The sequence below is a fragment of the Crocuta crocuta genome, unplaced genomic scaffold (assembly GCF_008692635.1).
Source record: "Crocuta crocuta isolate KB4526 unplaced genomic scaffold, BGI_CrCroc_1.0 scaffold48, whole genome shotgun sequence".
Lineage (NCBI taxonomy): Eukaryota > Metazoa > Chordata > Mammalia > Carnivora > Hyaenidae > Crocuta > Crocuta crocuta.
This window is the reverse complement of record NW_027533089.1, coordinates 10,122,634-10,144,491: the sequence shown is the minus strand read 5'-3', so window position 1 is coordinate 10,144,491 and position 21,858 is coordinate 10,122,634. Positions and strand designations below refer to the sequence as shown.

The 21,858-nt window shown below is 38.4% G+C and overlaps 1 pseudogene; it reads right to left on the bottom strand.

The window, feature by feature from the left end:
- Positions 1–6,810: 6,810 nt before the first annotated feature.
- On the bottom strand, positions 6,811–6,980 carry LOC144216768 (U2 spliceosomal RNA; annotated as a pseudogene).
- Positions 6,981–21,858: the final 14,878 nt, after the last annotated feature.

Genomic DNA, 21,858 nt, shown 5'->3' with positions numbered 1-21,858 from the left:
GCAGAGCCTCACAGACAAATTCTAGCAAACATTTAAGGAAGAGGTAATACCTGTTTCTTTCAAGCTATTCCAAAAAAATACTAGAAAGAAAACTTCCAAATTCTTCCTATAAGGGCAAATCCAATCCAAGAGTACATTAAAAAAAAAAATCATACACCATGATCAAGATGCAAGGGTGGTTCAATATTTGCAAAACAATCAATGTAATGCATCAATAAAAGAAAGGATAAAAACCATATGCTCATTCAATAGATGTAGGAAAAGCATTTGACAAACTACAATTCACTCATGATGAAAACCCTCTGCAAAGTAGGTCTAGAGGGAATATACCTCAACAATGAAGGCCATTATGAGTTTTTCCCTAAGATCAGGAATAAGATAGGATGTCCACTCTCACCACTTTTATTCAACACAGTACTGGGAGTCCTAGCCACAGCAATTAGACAACATAAAGAAACCAAAGGCATCTAAATTAGTAAGGAAGAAGTAAAAGTCACTATTTGCGAATATCATGATGACATTATATAGAAAATCCTGGACTCCACCAAAAAACTACTAAAATTATGGATTCAGTAAAGTCACAAGATACAAAATCTATGTACAGAATTCTGTTGCAGTCCCATACACTAATAATGAAGCAGCAGAAAGAGAAATAATGAAAACAATCCCATTTATAATTTCTCCATAATAATAAAAAATATCTAGGAATAAACTTAACCAAAGAGGTGAAAGACTTATACTCTGAAAACTGTAAAACATGGATGAAAGAAACTGAAGATGACACAAAGAAATGGAAAGACAGTCCATGCTCATGGGTTGGAAGAACAAGTATTGGTAAAATGTCTATATTACCCAAAGCAATCTACACATTTAAGGCAATCCCTATCAAAATATCTTTAGTATTTTTCACAAAACTAGAACAATCCTGAAATATATGATGAACCACAGATGACCTTGAATAGCCAAAGGGTTCTTGAAAAAGAAAAATAAAACTGAGGGTTTCACAATTCCAGATTTTGTTATATTGCAAAGTGGTAGTAATTAAAGCAGTACAGTACTGGCATAAAAACTGATACATGATCAATGGAATAGAAAAGAAAACCCATAACTACATAGTTAATTAATCTTCAACAACAGAGGAATGAGTACACAATGAATGGGAAAAAGACAATCTCTTCAACAAAGAGTATTGGGAAAACTGCACAGCCACATGCAAAAGAAAGTAACTGGACTTCTTACACCACACACAAAAACAAACTCAAAATGGATTAAAGACTTAAATTTGAGACCTGAAGCCATAAAAATCCTTCATGAGAGCACAGGCAGTAATCTCTCTGACAATGCTCCATAGCAACATTTTTCTAGATGTGTCTCCTGAGGCAAGGGAAATAAAAACAAAAATAAGCTATTGGGATTACATAAACCTAAAAAGTTTCTGCACGGCAAAGGAAACAGTTAAGAAAACTAAATGGCAAGCTACTGGACCAGAGAAGATATCTGCAGATGACATGTCTCATGAAGCATTAGTATCCAAAATACATAAAGAACTGATGCAACACTCAATACCCACAAAACAATACAATGAAAAAATGATGACAAGAACAAACATTTCTCCAAGGAAGACATCCTGATGGCCAAGAAACACACCAAAAGATGGGGCGCCTGGGTGGCTTAGTCGGTTAAGCGTCCGACTTTCGCTTAGGTCATGATCTCACGGTTCGTGGGTTCGAGCCCCACGTCGGGCTCTGTGCTGACTGCCAGCTCAGAGTCTGGAGCCTGTTTCAGAGTCTGTCATTCCCTCTCTCTCTGACCCTCCCCTGCTCACCCTGTCTCTCTCTCTCTCCTAGAAATAAATAAAACATAAAAAAAAAAAAAGAAACACACCAAAAGATGATCAACAGCACTCATCAGCTACGTGCAAATCAAAACCACAAGGAGGTATCACCTCGTATCTGTCAGAATGGCTAACATCAAAAACACAGGAAATGACAAGTGTTGGCAAGGGTGTGGAGAACAAGGACTGCTGGTGGGAAGGCAAACTGGTGCAGCTACTGTGGAAAACAGTATGGAGGTTCCTCAAAATATTAAAATGAGACTACAATCCAGTACTTGCACTGCTGGGTATTTACCCAAAGAAGACAAAAACACTAATTCAAAGGATATATGCACCCTTATATTTATTGCAGCATTATTCGCAATAGCCAAACTATGGAAACAGCCCATGTGTTCATCAATAGCTGAATAAAGAAGATGTGCTATATATTAGCAATGGTATATATATTATTCAGCCACAAAAAAAATGAATGAAATCTTGCCATTGGCAATGATATGGATAGGGCTAGAGCATATGATGCTTAGTGAAGTCAAAGAAAGAAAAATACCCAATGATCTCACTCCTATGTGGAAAAAAACAAAACAAAGAAGGAAAAAAAAACGAACAACAAACCAACAGATTATTAACTATAAAGAACAAACTGATGGTAACAAGAGGGGAGGTGGGTGGACAGATGGGTGAAATAGGAGATGAGGATTAAAGAATACACCTATCATGGTTGAAAAAAAAGATCCATGGAACAGAATTGAGAGTCCAGGAATAAACCCTCATATTTATGGTCAGTTGATTTTCAGTGAAGAAAGGATGGTCTTTTCAACCAACAGTAATGGATTGCTTGATATCAGATGCAAAAATGATGAATTTAGAACCTTACCTACCACCATACGCAAAAATAAATTCAAAATGGATCAGAGACCTAAATGTCAGAGCTGGTAGTATAAAACTTTTAGAGCAAACAGGAGAAAACTTACATGACATTGGTTTACAATGAGAGTTCTTAAATACAATGTCAAGCATACAATCCATAAAGAAAACGTTAAGTTAGACTTTATCAAATAAAAGAGGAAGGAAAACTTTCAAACTCCTTCTATAAGGCCAGCATTACCCTGATAACAAAAGACACTACAAAGAAGAAAAAAAAAACAACTACGAGCCAGTATCTATGATGAAATACATGCAAAAACCCTCTCANGAATACTACATGGCAATGAGAAACAATGAAATCTGGCCTTGTGTAGCAACATGGATGGACCTTGAGGGTGTGATGCTGAGCGAAATAAGTCAGGCAGAGAAGGACAAAGGTGGTTCAGTACTTGCAAATCAACATGATACATCACATTAAGAGAAAGGATAAAAACCATAGGATCATTCCAAGAGATGCAGGAAAAGCATTTGACAAAGCACAGCATCCATTCATGAGAAAGATTCTCAACAAAGTAGGTTTAGAGGGAACATACCTCAACATAACAAAAGCCCGATATGAAAAACCCACAGCTAACATCATAATGGTAAAAAATAGCTTTTCCTCTGAGGTCAGGTCAAGACAAGGATGCCTACTCTCAACACTGTTATTTAACATAGTACTGGAAGTCCTAACTGAAGCAATCCGACAACACAGATAAATAAAAGGCATTCAAATAGGCACAAAAGAGGTCAAATTTTCACTGTTTGCAGATGACATAATACTGTATCTAGAAAACCCTGAAGACTCCACACACACCCCCAAATAAACTATTAGAACTCACAAATGAATTCAGTAAAGTTTCAGGGTACAAAATTTATAGAAATCTGTAGCATTTCTCTACACTAATAATGAAGTAAAAGAAAGAGAAATTAAGGTGATAATCCCATTTAAATTGTACCCAAAAGAATAAAATACCTGTACCCTGAAAAATTATAAAATATTGATGAAAGAAATTGAAGGCTACACAAACGGAGAGATACTCCATTCTCATGGTTTGTTAGAATTTATACTGTTTAAATGTCCATTCTACCCAAAGCAATCTACAGATTCAATGAAATTTTTCCTGTGAAAATACTAACAGCATTTTTCACAGAGCTAGAACAAATAATATTAAAATTTGTAATGAGCCACAAAGACCACAATTAGCCAATGCATCATTGACAAAGAGGAACAAAGCTGGAAGTATCGTAATTTCAGATTCAAGATATACTGCAAAGCTATAGTAATCAAAAGAGTGTATGGTGCTGGCACAAAAACAAATAGATCAATGGACCAATTAATCTACAACAAAGGAGGCAAGAATATGTAATGGAGAAAAGACAGTCTTTTCAATAATGGCGCTGATACAACTGGACAGCTACATGCAAAAGAGTGAAACTGGACCCATACTCACTCATACACAAATAAAACTCAAAATGGTTTAAAGACCTAAATGTGAGCCTTGAAAACTAGAAGAAATCATAAAGAACCATAAAACTCCTACAAGAAAATATAGGCAGTAATATCTCTGACATCAGCCCTGGCATCTTTTTCTAGCAGTGTCTCCTCAGGCAACAGAAAAAAAGCAAAAATAAACTACTGGGACTACACCAAAATGAAAAGGCAACCTATTGAAGGGGAGAAGATATTTGCAAATGATATATCTAATAAGGGGTTAATATCCAAAATCTATGAAGAACTCATCTAACTTAGCACCAGAAAACCCAAAATAAAACAAAACAAATTCCAATTAAAAATGGGCAGAAGAGGGGTGCTTGGGTAGCTCAGTGAGCTAAGCATCCGACTTCAGCTCAGGTCATGATCTCGCAGCTTTTGAGTTTGAGCTCCATATTGGGCTCTGTGCTGACAGCTTGGAGCCTGGAGCCTGCTTCAGATTCTGTCTCTGCCCCTCCCTTCTCTTCTCTCTCTCTCTCTCTCTCTCTCTCAAAACTAAAGATTAAAAAATTTTTAATAAAATAAAATGCTTTAAAAATGAGTGAAGAGGGGTGCCTGGGTGGCTCAGTCCTTTAAGCTCCCAACTCTTGGTTTTGGCTCAGGTCATGATCTTGCAGTTTATGGGTTCATAATCAGGCTCTGTGCCATCAACACACAGAGCTTGCTTGAGATTCTCTCTCTCCCTCTCTCTCTGCTGCTGTCCACTTGTGTGCTCACCCTCTCTCTCTCAATAAATATTTTTTTAATGAGAAGAAATGCATACCCAAAATCATAATCCAATTAAAGATGAGCAGAAGACATGAACAAACTTTTCTCCAAAGAAGACATCCAGATGGCCAACAGACACATGAAAAGAGGCTCAATATCACTCATCATCAGGGAAATGCAAATCAAAACCACAGTGAGATATTACCTCACACCTGTCAGAATGGCTAAAATCAAAAACACAAGAAACATCAAGTATTGGCAAGGATGTGGAGAAAAAGGAACTTTCTTGTGGTGTTGGTGGGAATGCAAACTGGTACAGCCACTGTGGAAAACAGTATAGAGGTTCCTCAAAAAATTAAAAATAGAACTATCATATGAACCAGTAATTGCACTACTGTGTATTTACCCAAAGAATATTAAAGCACTAATTCAAAAAGGTATGTGTACCACTATGTTTACTGCAACATTATTCATAATAGCCAAATTATGGGAGCAACCGAAGTTTCCATTGATAGATGAATGGGTAAAAAAGAGGTGGTGTATGTATATATGTATACACACAATGGAATATTACTCAGCCATAAAAAAGGAAATCTTGCAACAACATGGATGAATCTGGAGCACATAATGCTATGTGAAATACATCTGAGAAAAACAAATACTGTATGATTTCACTAATATGTAGAATTTAAGAAGCAAACAAAAAAATAAAAGAGTCTTAACTATAGAGAGCAAACAGAGAGTTACCAGAGGGGAGGTAGGTAGTAGATGGATGAAATAGGTGAAGGGTATTAAGAGCACGCTTATAATGAGAATTGTTGAATCACCATTTTGTACCCCTGAATGCTGTATGTTAATTATACAAGAATTAAATTTTTTTAAAAAATGGACAGAGGACCTGAATCGACATTTTTTCAAAGATGACAGATGGCCAACAGACACATAAAAGATGCTCAACATAACAATCATCAAGGAAAAGCAAATCTAAACCATAATGAGGTATCATCTCAAACCAGTGCTGTTGGCTACAATCAAAAAGTGTTGACATGGATGTAGAGAAGAGAGCCCTTGTGCTTTCTTGGGAATGTAAATTGGTATAGCCACTGGAGAAAACAGTATACTGCTTCCTCAAAAAACTGAAAATATAAATACTATATGATCCAGTAAGCCCACTGCTGGGTATTATCCAAAGAAAACAAAAATACTAATTCTAAAAGATATATACACTCTTATGTTGATTGCAGCATTATTTACAATAGCCAAGATATGAAAGCAACCTAGTGTCCATCAACAGATGGATAAAGAAGATGTGGTATGTATAGACAACAGATTATTAATCAGCAATAAAGAAAATGAAATCTTACCATTTGTGACATGAATGGACTGAGAGGATATCATTCTAAGTAAATAAAGTCAGAGAAAGACAAATACCAAATGATTTCACTTATATAAGTGGAATCTAAAAAACAAAACAAATAACAAAGACTTTTAAGTATCATGATCAAATTGGTGGTTGCCAAAAGGAAGCTGGGTGGGACGACAGGTGAAATAGATAAAAGGGAGTAAGAGGTACGAATTTTCAGTTATAAAATAAATAAGTCATGGAAATGAAAAATAACAACATACGGAATATAGTCAGTAATACTGTAGTAATTCTGTATGGTGACTACACTTAGGAACACTAATGTATAAAATTGTTGAATATGTTGTACAAGTGAAACTATTAACATTGTAGGTTAGTTATACTTCAATGATAAAAAAGGGACAGAAATAACAAGTGTTGTCCAGGATGGGAGCAAAGAGAAACCTCAAGAACTGTTGGTGGGAACGTAAGCCACTGTGGAAAACAGTATCGAAGTTCCTCAAAAAATTAAAGTAGAACGACGACATGATCCAGTAAATTCCACTTCTGGAATTTATCTAAAGGAAACAAAAACACCGATTCTAAAAGATACATGCATCCCTGTGTTCACTGCAGCACTATTAAACTGATAACAACAGATACTACACTCGATCTTAGCCAAAAGGCCGAAAAGCGATTCACTGAAGCACTGTTTACAGTGTCCACTGACAGATGAATGGATGAAGAAAATGTGGCATATACAGACAGCGGAATATTACTCAGCAATAAAAAGGAAGGAAATCTTGCTACTTGCAACAATACAGATGGGCCTTGAGAGCATTATACTAAGTGAAATAAGTCAGGCGGGAGAAGGCAAATACCATGTGATCTAACTTGTATCTGTAATCTATAAATAAAAATGTTAAAATATTTAAAAACCAAGCTCAAAGATACAGAGAACAGATTAGTGGTTTCAAGAATGGCAGGGGATGGGGAGGGTTGGTGGTGAAATAGGTGAAAGAAGACTAAAGGCACCAACTTCCAGTTATAAAATAATTAAGTCCTGGGAATATAATATACAGCATGGGGACTATAGTTAATAACAGTATATTGCCCATTTGAAGTTTGCTAAGAGAATAGATCTTAAAAGTGCTCATCACAAGAAAAAAAAGTAAATCTGGGCCAGGTGTGGTGACAGATGTCAACGAGACTTACTGTGGTGATCATTTCACAATATATACAAATATCAAATCGTGGGGTACGCCTAAAATTAATAAGGGGTATTATCGAATGATACCTCAATAGAAATTTTAAACAGAATTTTTAAAAATCACAGATGAAGTCAGGGCCCCTCCCTCTGGCCCATGAACCACCAGGGTAGAGACGGGGCCCACTGCTCCCCACGCTGGGCCCAGAGCTACCGCTTTAGTTTTCTCTCACCCCCTGCAGGTGCTGGGCCCTCAAGTAACGACACATGAGCTCACTACTCACTCATTAGGAAGCCAAATGGACGACAGCCCAAGTGGACCACAACCACCTCTGTCACCTGGTCACCGCACAGCTCCGGGGCTTCTGCGTGTGCCTCTCACACACTCCTGCCAGGTTTATATTAGTTCAGGAGGCCCAGAGCAGATTTCAGTTCAGCTCAAAGGACTGTGCTACATCTTAGTTTCTAAATGTCATTTTCCAATAGAAGGAACCAAGCCTCCTTGGGAAACGGGCTGGTTCCAAGGCTGGGGTAGGAAAAACACAAGGCGAGCCCGGAGCATCTTGCAGTACCGGCAAGTACACAGGTGCTCACTGTTGAAGAAACACATTCATGGCCCTTCACAGCAGGCTGGTCTGCAGCTCCCACTGAGCAGGGAGGAAAAACCGCTGGGTGATTTTAAGCTGTTCGTCCACAGGATCTTAAACAGAAAATGGAAATAAGGTTGGAAAATAAGTATCAGTTTTGAAATAAATCAATGAATAAAACTGTTTGTAGATGGTACTCCTTACAGGACGTGGAGCTCAGTCCACCCCTCGAGAGTGGTTTAAACTAAGTGACCTGCTTTCACAGAATAGGGAAAGAAAAACACCACCTTAACCAAGTGATGAAGATCATATCCCCAGTGCTATCACGTGCCCCCTAATATGTGTGATGAGAAGGCACTTCACTTCTGTGATATTCTTCCCCGAAACTGTAACCTGGGTCTAATTACACAAACACAGACAAATCCAGCTTGGGCACCTTCAAGAATTTGGCTAGTACCCCTCGCGGTCCAAAGTCACGAAAACAAAGAAAGACTGAAAAGTTGTCACAGACCAGGGGAGACTTGTAAACTAAATGCAGTATGGTATCCTAGTCTGGATCAGAACAGGAAGAGGACATTAATGGAAAAACTGGTCTGGACCTTAGTTAATAAACCAATACAGTTTCTTAGGTTTAACAAACATACCATGGAAGTGCAAAATGTAAACAATGGGGAAAATTGGGTAAGGGGTATGCGGAAACTCTGTAGTCTCCACAGCTTTATATAAATCTGTAATTATTTAAAAATAAAAAATTTTATATAAAAAAAGTACTGGCTGGACATGAGAAGGGGCGCAAAGAGAAGACAGTCATTGCCCTCAGAATCATCAGGCTTCCAATGGGAAGGAGACATGACGAAGGTAAATGCCTTGAAGAGGAACATCCATCCTGGTTTGCTTGGGATAGTCCCTAGTTTGTGTCTATTATCTCAGCATCATGAATTACAAGCATCCCTTTTACTTCCACAAGTATTCTGATTTGGACATTAGATTTTATGGTCACACCACATAAATGCACAGGGTACAGCGAGGTGGTCAGAGATAAGTGGAACATCTGTGACAGCACAGAGGGATGGACGTGAGGTAAGAAGTGGGGAAAGGGGGTCGGAAAGGCAAAGGTATGACCCAGGCAGGGGGAAGCCTCAGGAGAAAAAGCCCAGAGGCAGGTAAGACTCACTGTCTATTCTTTTTTAAGTCACAGAAGTCTGAAGTTGGAGAAAACTGAGAAAAGCAGCAAACATGATTAAGAAGATGGGGTCAACCAAGGTCTGGACTAGAACTCTACTGGGGCAGTAATCTATTTTCAAGCAGATGGGAGGGAAAGGGACCTTGCCACCTTACAAATGAAAAATCTAAAAAAAAAAATCAATTTTCTTGAGAAAGATCCTTTTCCACCCCCTTTATGTATCTATTCTTCCCTAACTTTTGCTATACTTTCTCTAGGCCCTTGATACCTACTGAGGTCCAGCTCACCCAAGCTAACTCTCAAAGGTATTGTGAGGTCTCTCTGTACAGATAGCGCCACGCCACTGGCTCAGCTCTCGGCGTACACAGGACAGAACAGCTGCTTCCCTGGCCTTGGGTGTCGGACCCGAATTGTGGTTCAGTCATATGCTCTGCTGACTCAGAGGGTGCCCGTCTCCTCTCCAGAACCCCACTCCTTGACTTCCATGTGGCATTCTTCACTGTTGAAGTAAAGTGTCGCCCTCAAAAAGCCTAACCCCCAGGTCTTCTTGTGAACTCTGAATTTCAGAGAACAGGAAGAAATGTTTTACAAAAACCCTGTTGCTCTTTCAGGGAAGAAGACTTGCATTCTAAATAGCTTTACTATGAAAAGTAAACTGTGATTCAGTTTCACTTTCTATTTAAATACTTCAGGAACTAATTCATACGCTATTATTTTCAGAAAATGATGACTTTATATGTTTTTTTTAAATTTTGTCCTTTGAATCATTTCTTTCCCATGAGATTCTCAAACACTTAAAAACCCCACCAAACTTAATATACTTAGTGGAGTCTCTATACAGTATAATTTGCCATCTTCTGCTTATAGTCATGATCAAAAACCAGCTGGCCTTCCTACTCCTTAGCAAACAGGAGTGATTCTCTCAAGATTTACCTGGACCAAGGTAAGTGATACCATTCTAAAATATGAAAATCTTTAATAGCTGCGTACTGTATACCCTGGTAGAAAGAAGAAGAGTAAGAATGTCTAGAAGCGCACCTCTACTGGGATGTGGGTAGAGTGGGGGAGCAGGGGTGACTTTCCTCCGCAATGTGAGGTTTGGCCTGGCTTCCGGGGCCTTTACTGCCCAGGTCTTGCTCTCACTGCAGCACAACCAGGAGGCTAAGAAGACGTGGGGGGCAGTGACCGTGGCGGGATGCCCCATGTGGCTGCTGATAAAATCCTCTAACGAAATGTGTTCTTCCTCAATGAAGTTCTCTTTCTCTGGGAATTCCTAGGTCCTTTTCCAGCTATAACTAGCCGAATAGGAACTCTCGTAAATCTGAGCCATCCAGCTCTCTGCTCTCTAAATTTTCAAGCCTTTGCTTTGCTCTGCGTGTCCTTCTCTCTGCAAAAATACTTTTATTTTGGAAAACTAACTGCCAGTGAAGTAACTGGGAAGTAGAATTGCACCAAACACCTTTAGATGAGAGCAGGGACACCAAGCCTTTCCCTCTAAATGAGCAGGCCTCACCTCACAGGCCTGTGGAGAGAAACCCGCTCCAAGGTGCCAGTTTTCAGTTGGCTTCCCAGCACCTCTGCAGTCATAACCAAAGCGAAGGAGATTATTGCATGACTTCAGAAGAAAGCCGGCCACCTTGCAACATCTTCAGGAAATTCTGCACTCCCCTAGGGCTTGCAAAACTCCCTGTGTCTTGCAGACCAAAGGCAAGATCTCAGTCACCTAGCTCTAGTTTGCATAATTAAAGAAAGTGGAAGCTGGTTATTTTCTGAGTGACCCTTGGCCCAACCAAGCTCACAGGGCCTGTGACAGAAATAAGATAGCAACGAAATGAACCGTTTTAACAGGGAAGAATCAAACGATTTACATGAGCAGGAAAAGCCAGGCCTGTGGATGTCCCTCACCCCTTATCTACAAGGGTCCCACAGCAAAACAGCATCCACTGACAGTGCTATACTGTTATTATTCTGTTGAAGATGGCATGTATACAACCTAATGTAATTTCATACCATGACCTGTAAGACTTTTCAGAGAAACAATTGACTAACATCTTCTATAATACCTTTTATCTTCCTTTTCGATGTCAAAAAGCATAGCCTGTGATCTATTGGTGGTTTTGTTTTTCTTTTTTTTGGCCTGTGATCTGTTAATTTGCTCCTTCTCACATCTGAACCTCTTTCTGGCGCTTGTTCCCCTGTCCTATTAACATGTTATCCAATTTAGGGGGAAAATATTAAAATACAGAAGTTTAGAGCTGCATCTAGTGTGGTCACACAGGGGAAGAGAAAGTCTACCTTCAAAGTAAGCAAAGCAGCTCTACCTCTTCCATGTGGGACATGCAGACAGTGAGCCTTGCTACTAGGGAGAAAAGTCTGAAAATCACTCAGCAACTGTTTAGACTCTTTACCCCTCATTGTAAAGAAGCACAAATCAAGACACAGGGAGGTTTACCTGCCACAAGGTCACTTTTAGCAGAGCGACTGCTGGAAACCAGGCCTCAAACCCCTAGTTCGTGGCAACAAAAACCCCAGCTACCTTAGGACGACACAGGAAGCTCCACATGGGCCTCTTTCAATCAAAAGCCACCTGGGATGAGGGCAGCCACCCTGCCTGCGGGAGCTAAACTGAGGTCCCTCCACCTCCACCCCCACTTCCGTTGCTGAACAAGGGTCACTGCCACAGGGGGAGCTGAATCTGTGGACGGGGTTCTGGTTTGAGTCAGAGTACAGTTTGGTTTTAAGGCCCAGAAATGTTTTGCTTGGATCCTCCAGGCTTTGGTAGAGGTTGAGAGACCATGGGGCCGCCTAGCAGCCCTTGGCTTTTCCGAGTTTGGGAAAACAACTCAGTCGCAATAGGAGTTTCTCAGAGAAAGCAGCAAAGACAGAGAAGGAATATTTACTAAATGGGAGAGGAAGTGACTGCTGAAGACCTTTCTAACCCACTTCTGTAAGGTTCTCTTGGAATAAAACCAGCCAACATACCTACCACAACTCTGTTCTGATTAAAACCTTGAGTTTTTTGCAAAAAGTCACACACACACACACACACACGAAAGCTAGCTTGTTCATGTTAGTAAAACTGAAGATATCTACAGAAGTGGGATTCAGGGCCTCTTTGGAGGTGGGAGTAATACATGTAACATTAATATAAGGATCTGGCAAAGTTTCTGAATTAATTCTCTCTCTCTTTAAATATATGAAATTTACTGCCTGGATAAGGTCACAGTCTTCATCTTGCTCAGCTCCAGGCCCTGAAAAGAGGGCTGGGCTGGGGGTTAAGTACAGGATGGGCAGGCCTGACCCCACAACCTGAGTTACTTTAGCATCTAGGCGGCCTAGAGTTTAGGCACAATGGAGTTTTTAAGAAACCATCCCCTCCCCGCACACACAGCCAGCATACCTGGGGAGCGTCCTAACATCTGCCTGGGGCTTCAGAACCATTTACATTCTTTCATTCAACCAAAATTTACTGAGCACTCAACTCAGGCCAGCCCTTCCCATCCAGACCACTCACTGAGTGCCTTCCGTAGTGTTCTGTGCAGTTTCTCAAAGATGCACGGAGGACGGCATCCTGCTTACTCCCGCGTCCCACGGGAGCTTACGGTTAGCCTGGGCTAATTCAGTAAACCATGAGCATGGGAGCAAAATGGGGAAAGGCCGGGATTTGTGGCCAGACGGACCCAATTGAAATCCTAACAATGGGGCAATTGGCAATAACTAGCTGCTTGATCCTGAGCAGGTGGTTCAAGTTCTCTGAGCCTCAGCTTCTTTAGATGAAAATGGAGGATAATACAATATATTTCTTACGGAGTTATTTGTTTAGTGGATATAAACACATATGAGGCAAATACATAGGGACCACTAATATTAGGTAAAAACTTTTTTTTAAGATTCAGTACTATTTTTATTTTAATAATGCCTGTACATGATTACAGCAGTAGCACCTACAAAGCTCTTCCTTTGAACCAGGCACTATTCCAAATATTTCACATAGATTAAATAGTTCACCCTAACAATAACTCTCTGAGGTAAGTTCAACAATTACCTAGTTTTCAACAAATGATGTAATTGAGGTTGAGTGACTTGCCCAAGGTCACAAAACTAGCAAGTGCCAGTACCTGGCTTCAGATCATGTCCATATACACAGAGTTCAGGGATTGACAAATTCTAGAAGACTTATTATGAGAAGCCGCTCTGCATTTCCTTTCTTACTGTTCCTCCTCTCTCTTTGTAACTAATGCTTATAGAAGATGTGGATTTAAGTCTGTTTCACCATTCCTGGAAACCACCCCACACTATTCACCCACTATACCTCTCCTCTTCCACCCTTTCAATATCAATTTTTAGTTGGATTAGTATTCAGTGCTCATACCACTCTCACCTGTAACACTATTACAGGCAAGCTCTGCAGTGTCCATCATCCTGTTTCCTCCTTGCATAACCAGTAACTAGAATGAATACTTGTCTTTTTGCTTTGCTTAGTCTCTATGCACCTTCCACTAACCCATGTCCAAACTCTCCACTGTGTTAGTGTCCTCTCCATCTATTCAAACACATCCTAAGTCCCTCAATCCCTTGAACACACCTTTCCCAGAGCCTTCTGCTCCCATCTAGACTGGATGCTTCTAGTCCTTCTGCAGAGCCATATCTCAGGAGCCCCTTTCATCATCCCTAGAATTACTTTTCTTTCTTTCTTGCGCCAGCTCCACCTGGGTTCTTTACCTTTTCATGAAGTTGAATTTCTCATTTTTTTCCTTTCTTTTTTTTTTTAGTTTGTAGCTTTTGTATTCTATTAAAGAAATCTTTGCCTACTGTGAAGTGGTGAAATTTTTCTATGATTTCTTCTAGAAGTTGTTTAATTTTAACTTTTATGTTTAGGTCTGGGGTCCATTGTTAGTTGCTTTTGGGTATGGTGTGAAGTAAGGGTTGAGGCTCTTTCTTTCAATATAGATATCCACTTGATCCAGCATCATTTCTTTTAAAAATTGTCCTCTCCATTGAAATACATGGGTCTTTTTGTAAAAAATCTATGGACTATTTATGTGTGGGTCTATATCTAAACTCTCTATCATCTTCTATTAACCATTATATCTATCCTTATGCCGATACCAGAATGTCCTGATAATTGCAACTATATAGTGAGTCTTCAAATTAAGTAGTATAAGACTTCCTTTCAACTTTGTTCTTTTCAAAATTGTTCCAGCCATTCTAGGTTCTTTGCATTACCCTATAAATTTTGGAATCAGCTTGATTGCAATTGCACTGAATCTACAGGTCAACTTGGAAAAACTGGCATCTCAGCAACATTAAGTCTTCTTGTCCACAAATATGGTATATTTCTCCATTCATGTAGGTCTACTCTAATACAGTGATGTTAGGTAGTTTTTAGTGTACAAATCTCAAACAGATCTTGTAAAATGTGTCCTTGAATATTGCATGTGTTTTTGTTTGCTTTTTAAAGAATAGATTTTGATTTTTAGAGCAGTTTTAGGTTCACAGCAAAATCCAGGTACAGAGAGTTTCTATGTAACCCCTGTTTCCTCTCACATTCAATCTCCCCAAGCTAGGGTCTCATAAGCTATGAGTGGTATTTTTATTTTTATTTCTAAAACAGTTTAGGCTTTTTTTTAAGGTTTATTTATTTAAGTAGCTCTACACCAAACATGGGACTTGAACTCATGATCCCAAGATCAAGAGTGCCATGCTCTTCTGACTGAGCCAGCCAGGCACCCCTGTAAGTGGTATTTTTAAAATTCCATTTCAAAATTATTCATTGCTAGTATACAGGGGGGAAATTAAACATTAACCACATATCCTGTGAACTTGCCAACCTACTTATTAGTTCCAGTAGTTTTTCTGTAGAATCCTTAGCATTTTTTACATACTCAATCATGTCATCTGCAAATAAATACTATTTTACTTCTTTGCCAATCTGTGTGTCTCTCTTTACTACTCTGGCTAGGACCTTCAGAAAGATATTAAATATAAGTGGTAAAAGCAGATATCCTTAGATCTTAGAGGGAAAATATTTAGTCTTTCACCATTAAGTATAACATCCATTGTAGGTTTTCATGGGAGGCCCTTCACCGGGTTGATGAAGTTCCCAGGTATTCATGCTTTACTGAGAGGTTAGTGTCTTTTTTTAAATTTTTTATTTATTTTGAGAGAAAGAAAGAGAGCGTGTGCATGCATGAGTGGGAAAGGGGCAGAGAGAGAAGGAGAGAATCTCAAGCAGGCTCTACACTGTCAGCGCTAAGCCCAACACGGGGCTCAAACCCATGAACCATGAGATCATGACCTGAGGCAAAATCGAGAGTCAGGTGCTTAACCAGCTGAGCCACCCAGGCGCCCAGAGGTTTATGCCTTTTTAAATCATAAATAAGTGTTGAATTTTGCCAAAAGCTTTTGATGCATCTATAGAGATGATATTTTTTCTCTTCATTTCTGCTAATATTATAAGTTACACTTGTTTTATAATATTTAAATATTAAACAGCCTTGCATTCCTGGGATAAACCTCCCTGAATCATGATGTATTTTCCTTTTAGTATTCATTTTGCTTATAGTTTATTAAGGATTTTGCCTATGTTTATAAGGGATATTGCTTTGTAATTTTTTCTTGTAATGTCTCTCTCTGGTTTTGAAATCAAACTGATATTGGCCTCATAAAATGAACTGAAAAGTGTTCTATATAATTCTGCTTTCTTAAAGTTCTGCGTGGCTGAAGGATTGGTATTATTTCTTCCCTAAAGTTTTGATAGAATTCACTAGTGGCACCATCAAGAATTTGTGGGAAATTTTAATACAAATTTAATTACTTCCATTATTACATTGATGATATTCCTTCCAAGGAATTTTTCTATTTCATCCAAGTTTTCAAGTGTATTCACATAGTTATTCATAATACCCTTTTCTCATCCCCTCAGTTAATGTAGGATTTTAGAAATGTTTTCTCTTTTCCCAGATCCTGATAATTTGTGTCTCTTTTTCTTGATTATTCTATTTAGATATTATCAATTGTATTGATTTTTAAAAATCAAATTTTTTGTTTCATTGATTTTCTCTTTTTTCTCTTTTTTTGGTTCATTGTTTTCTGATCTTTATTATATCCTTTCTTCTACTTTCTTTGGGTTCAAATTTCTCCTCTGCTCCCAGCTTCTTAAGGTGGAAGTCTAGGCCATGGGTTTGAGACCTATCTTCATTTCTAAGATAAGCTATATACATTTCTTCTAAGGACTGCTTAAGCTGCATCCCATAAGTTTGAAATTTTTCATCTTCATGTAAAATATTTTAAAATTTTTTTGTGATTTCTAACTTTACATTATTAGAAATGTGTTGTTTTTTCTGAATATATATTACTAATTTTTAATTTAATTCCACTCTTATTAGAGGAGGTATGTACTCTGTATGATTTAATTGTTTTACATTAATTGAGACTCATTTTTTCAAAATGTTTTATTTATTTTTGAGAAAGAGAACATAAGTGGGGGAGGGGTGGAGAAAGAGGTCGGACAGAGAACCTGAAGCAGGCTCTGCACTGACAGCAGCAAGTCCAATAAGGAGCTTGAACTCACAAACAGTAATATCATGACCTGAGCAGGAGTTAGATACTCATCTGACTGAGCCACCCAAGCTCCCGTCATTTTATGGCTCATAACATGGCCTACTTTGGTGACTGTTTCATATGCACTTGAAAGGAATGTGTATTCTGCTGCTTTTTGGTAAAGTATTCTGTAAATGTCAACAAGGTTGAGTTGGCTGATAGGGTGGTTTTTTATCCTCTATATCTCTACTAATTTTGTCAGTTTGTTCTATCAGTTACTGAAGGAAGAATATTGTCATCTCTAACAATAATCCTGGGTTTGTTCATTTCTCTATCAGTTTTTGCTGCATATATTTTGAAGCTCTGTTATTGGGTATATACACATTTAGAATTGTTATGTCCTCTTGACCAATTGCCCTTTCAATTACTATGAAATGACCCTATTTATTCCAAGTGACATTTCTTGTTCTAAGGTGTACTTTGATATTAACATAGTCATTCTAGTTTTGTTATGATTGGTGCTTACATGGTATAAGTTTTCCATCCTTTTAATCTACCTGTATATTGGTAATTAAAATGGGTTTCCACAGGGCACCTAGGTGGCTCAGTCAGTTAAGTGGCCAACTTTGGCTCAGGTCATGATCTCACAGCTCGTGAGTTCAAGCCCCACGTCAGGCCCTGTGCTGATAGCTCAGAGCCTGGAGCCTGCTTTGGAGTCTGTGTCTCCCTCTCTCTCTGCCCCTCCCCTGCTCATGCTCTGTCTCTCTGTCTCTCAAAGATAAATAAATGTTAAAAAAATTTTTTTAATTTAAAAATAAAATGGGTTTCCTCTGGACAGTGCACAGTTGCATCTTACTTTTTTAATCCAGTTGGTCTGACCATCTCTGCCTTATAAATGGGGTGTTTGGATTCTTTATATTAATAATAATTATTAAGATAGTTGGGCTTAATTCTACCATCTTCCTATTTATTTATTTGGTCCTATCTGATCATTGTTCTTTTCACCTTTACTCCTGACTTTTAAAAAAAATCTTAATGTTTATTTGACAGAGAGAGCACGTGTGCAAGGTGGAAAGTGACAGAGAGACAGGGAGAGACAGAATCACAAGCAGGCTCCATGCTGTCAGCACAGAGCCTGACACAGGGTTCGATCTTGGCAATTGTAAGATCATTTGACCTGAGCCAAATTCAAGACTCGGACACTCAACCAACTGAGCCGCCCAGGCGCCCCTATTCCTGACTTCTTTGGTAATAATTGAGTATTTTTAGCACTCTGTTTAATCTACAATATTGGTTTATTAGCTATACCTCTTTTGTTTTAGGGGTTTTTAAAGTAGTTACTCTAGGATTTAAAACATGCATCTTTGGGGCACCTGGGTGGCTTAGTCGGTTGAGCGTCCGACTTTCGCTTAGGTCATGATCTCGCGTTGCGTGGGTTCGACCCCCGCGTCGGGCTCTGTGTTGACTGCCAGCTCGGAGCCTGGAGCCTGTTTCAGTCTGTCACTCCCTCTCTCTCTGACCCTCCCCTGCTCACGTTGTCTCTCTCTCTCCTAGAAATAAATAAAACATAAAAAAAATTAAAAATAAAAAAATAAAACATGCATCTTTTACTTATTTAATATTTATACTACATTTTCAAATAATGTTATATCACTCCTGGTATAATGTAAAAACACCATAAAAAATATACTATCATTTCATTTCTCCCATCCTTTGTGCTACTATTGTCACACATTTCACTTCTACAGATGGTCTAGATCCTACCATGCATGTAATTTTTGCTTTAACTCATCAGTGATATTTTAAATACATTTTAAAATGAGGGAGAAGAAAGTGTTTTATATTTACCCACATATATGTCATTTCAAGCACTCTTCATTCCTCTGTGTAAATCCATATTCCCACCTGATATTTACTCTCTGCCTGAATAATCTTTCACATTGTGCAAGTTTCTGGACAACAATTCTTTCAACTTTTGTTGTATGAAAAAGCCTCTTTTGGTTTTTTTGCCTTCACATTTGAAGAATAGTTTCATGGGGTGCCTGGGTGGCTCAGTTAGTTAAGTGTCTGAATTCAGCCAGGTCATGATCTCATAGCTCGTGAGTTTGAGCCTCACATCAGGCTCTGTGCTGACAGCTCAGAGCCTATAGCCTGCTTCAGATTCTGTGTCTCCCTCTCTCTCTGCCCCTCCCCTGCTTGCACTCTGGTGTCTGTCTCTCTCTCTCAAAAATAAAAATTAAAGGAAAAAAATTTTTTAAAAGAATAGTTTCACTTATGTCCAAATTGTCTTATTTTTTTTTCTTTTGGCACTTTAAAGAAGCCATTCCATTGTCTCTTGGCTTGCATGGCTTTAGACATGAAGTCTGTAGTCATTCCTATCTTTGTTTTTCTTTACAAACTGATTTTTATTTTATACATACTCTAGTTCTTTAACATTAGTTTTTAACAACTTGATTATGAGGTTCTGTGTATTAAGTTTATTCTGTTGAGCTTCTTGTATCTTTGTCTTAGCATTTCTATCTAATTTAGAAAATTTTTCATCATTTTTTCTTATTACTTCTTAGAATTCATGGGGCACCTGGGTGGCTCAGTCACTTGAACATCTGACTCTTAATTGTAGCTCAAGTCATGACCCCAGGGTCATGGGATCAAGCCCCATGTTGGGGTCCATGCTCAGCATGGAGCCTGCTTATGATTCTCTCTTTTCCTCTGACCCCTCCCCCACGCACAGACTCTCTCTCTCTCTCTCTCTCTCTCTCTCAAAGATAAAAAATAATTTTAAAAAAGATTTCTGGAGAACTTTTCTGTGTAACTCCCTCTTGTCTGGAATTCTTTCTCACATCTTTCAGTTTTTCTGAACTCCAATCTCTCTCTTCAACTAAGCGTGACCACCATGCTGTACTTGGGATTCCCCTCTCAGCTTAGTGATCTGGAATGTGCTTCCAGGTAGAAACCTAAGTGATAATAGAACTTACCTCATTTTTCTCTCTTCTCTCAGGAATCACAATCTGTGCTACCTCTAGTCCAATATCAGAAAATGGGTGTTTCATAGTCTTTATACAGTTTCCAGTTATTTCTGTGGCAGGATAAAAGTGGCCCCTATTAGTTCACCATGAATTAAAACAGAAGTCCACTTTACGCCTTACTAAAAATCCATTTACTGGCAAATTTTGGAAGGTAGTGGAGAGTAAACATATGTTCAGTCCAGCATGGTTAGCTGGAAACCCACCTCAATTTAAAAAATTGTAAATAAAACAATAATAGTTTTTAAATTAATAATTACTCCAAACAGTGAGACTAACTGCTTCCAACTTTTCACCAAGGTGTCTATATCAGCTCAATGAGGACTGGCTTGATTCATGTTCCATATCTACTTGTTTTCTTTACTTACCTTCAATAGGAGATCCTTTTATAAAAGAAGTGCCAAAAGTTTATTCTGCTTTTTCTCTAAACCCAATACTTATTATTTTCTTAGGCTTGGGTATTCAAGCATCTTCACATTAATATGACTTGTATGTAATTTTGATCTAAGAAGTGTAATTTTGAACAATATCTTTATAGTTTTTGTCTCTTCTTTACATTTACTGACAAAATTAATCAGTTTCCCACACTCACTCTAGAAAACATTATTTGATTTACCAGGGAGGAATCATATTTTGTTTGAAAATTATGTCAAAATTTGGTGGCTTTGTGCCACTATAGGGCAAAGTGTTATAAGAAACAGTGTCTTTGGGGACCATTACAATGCAATAAAGTCCAATTTCCAAACATTCAGTATTGTATTTCCTAACTGAACATCTATTTTCTAGCTACTCTGGTAAATCAACACTCTCATAGATTATTATGTCATAGCTCATACAGATTCATGCTATATATTCATACTGTAGCCATATTCAATATTTACACTTACAGAATTATCCTGTATTATATACTATTGATAATATTTCTTCTTTACTTTTTGGTCATAAGATTTAAAACAATACAAAAGTAACTTTAAAAACATAAATGTTTATAACTAAGAATTTTAACACTATCAAGATGTGACACTATACAAAATAATCTATAATTGATCACTCAAATTTGCTATGATGAACTGACCAATACAGTTGCAATAAATATCATAAAACAATTATTAAGAAGGTAATAGAATTTCTACAGAAATCTTAATTAATCTTACATGAAAATTGGTGAAGTGTGTGTAAGCAAAATTGATCATTTTTTTCTCTAAAATCATCAAACCAGTTGCAAACTCCTTGGCAAACCACCAGAGTTTCATAGACCATCTCTGTGGGCATTTGTATTTCTAATCAGTGGTGGTAATTACTGATTTTCAGTGATTCATACATAGAAGACATTTAATATCCATATAATCAATTATTAAGCAATATATTTTGGTTTCATACTTGTTAAGTACTATTCTAAACTCTGAGGCTATAGCAGTGAAGAAGACAGATATTGTTTCTATTCTGGAGGTACATCCTATCTAGTTGAAGAAGGAAACAGTACAAAGAAAGAAGATAAGTTCAAAAAATGTTAATGATATAAAGGAAATAGTGTAATGAGATAGAGTGTGACTTAGGGAGTCACTTTGAATGGGGTATTCAGGAAACGCCCCACTAAGGAGGTTACTGCTAAACTAGAATGCTGAGTGATGAGGAGGTAGGCATTGAGGAGCTGAGACCATTCTAGGCAGAAGGCCCAGCAAGTGGACAGGCCTTGTAATGGTTTGGCCTTTTTGGGAAATGGAGAGAAGGCTGAGGTACCTGGAGCAGAATGAATAAGGGGAATATGGGATAAGAAGAGGCTAGGAGGGTACCCATGTACCAGAGAAGCAGAGCTTCTCCATCAGAGCTCCATCAGAGCTGTGGAGATGACTTTGGGAAGCTACTGGAAGACTGTAAACAGAGGAGTGACTGAAACTAATTTGCCTTTATAAAAGATTACCAAGTATTCCTAGGAGTACAGAGGAGTTGGAGAGAGGTAGAGTGAGAGCAGGAAGACCAGTTACAAGGGTATTTAATAATCCAAGCTAGAGGTAAGTAGGGTGGGAAGCAGTA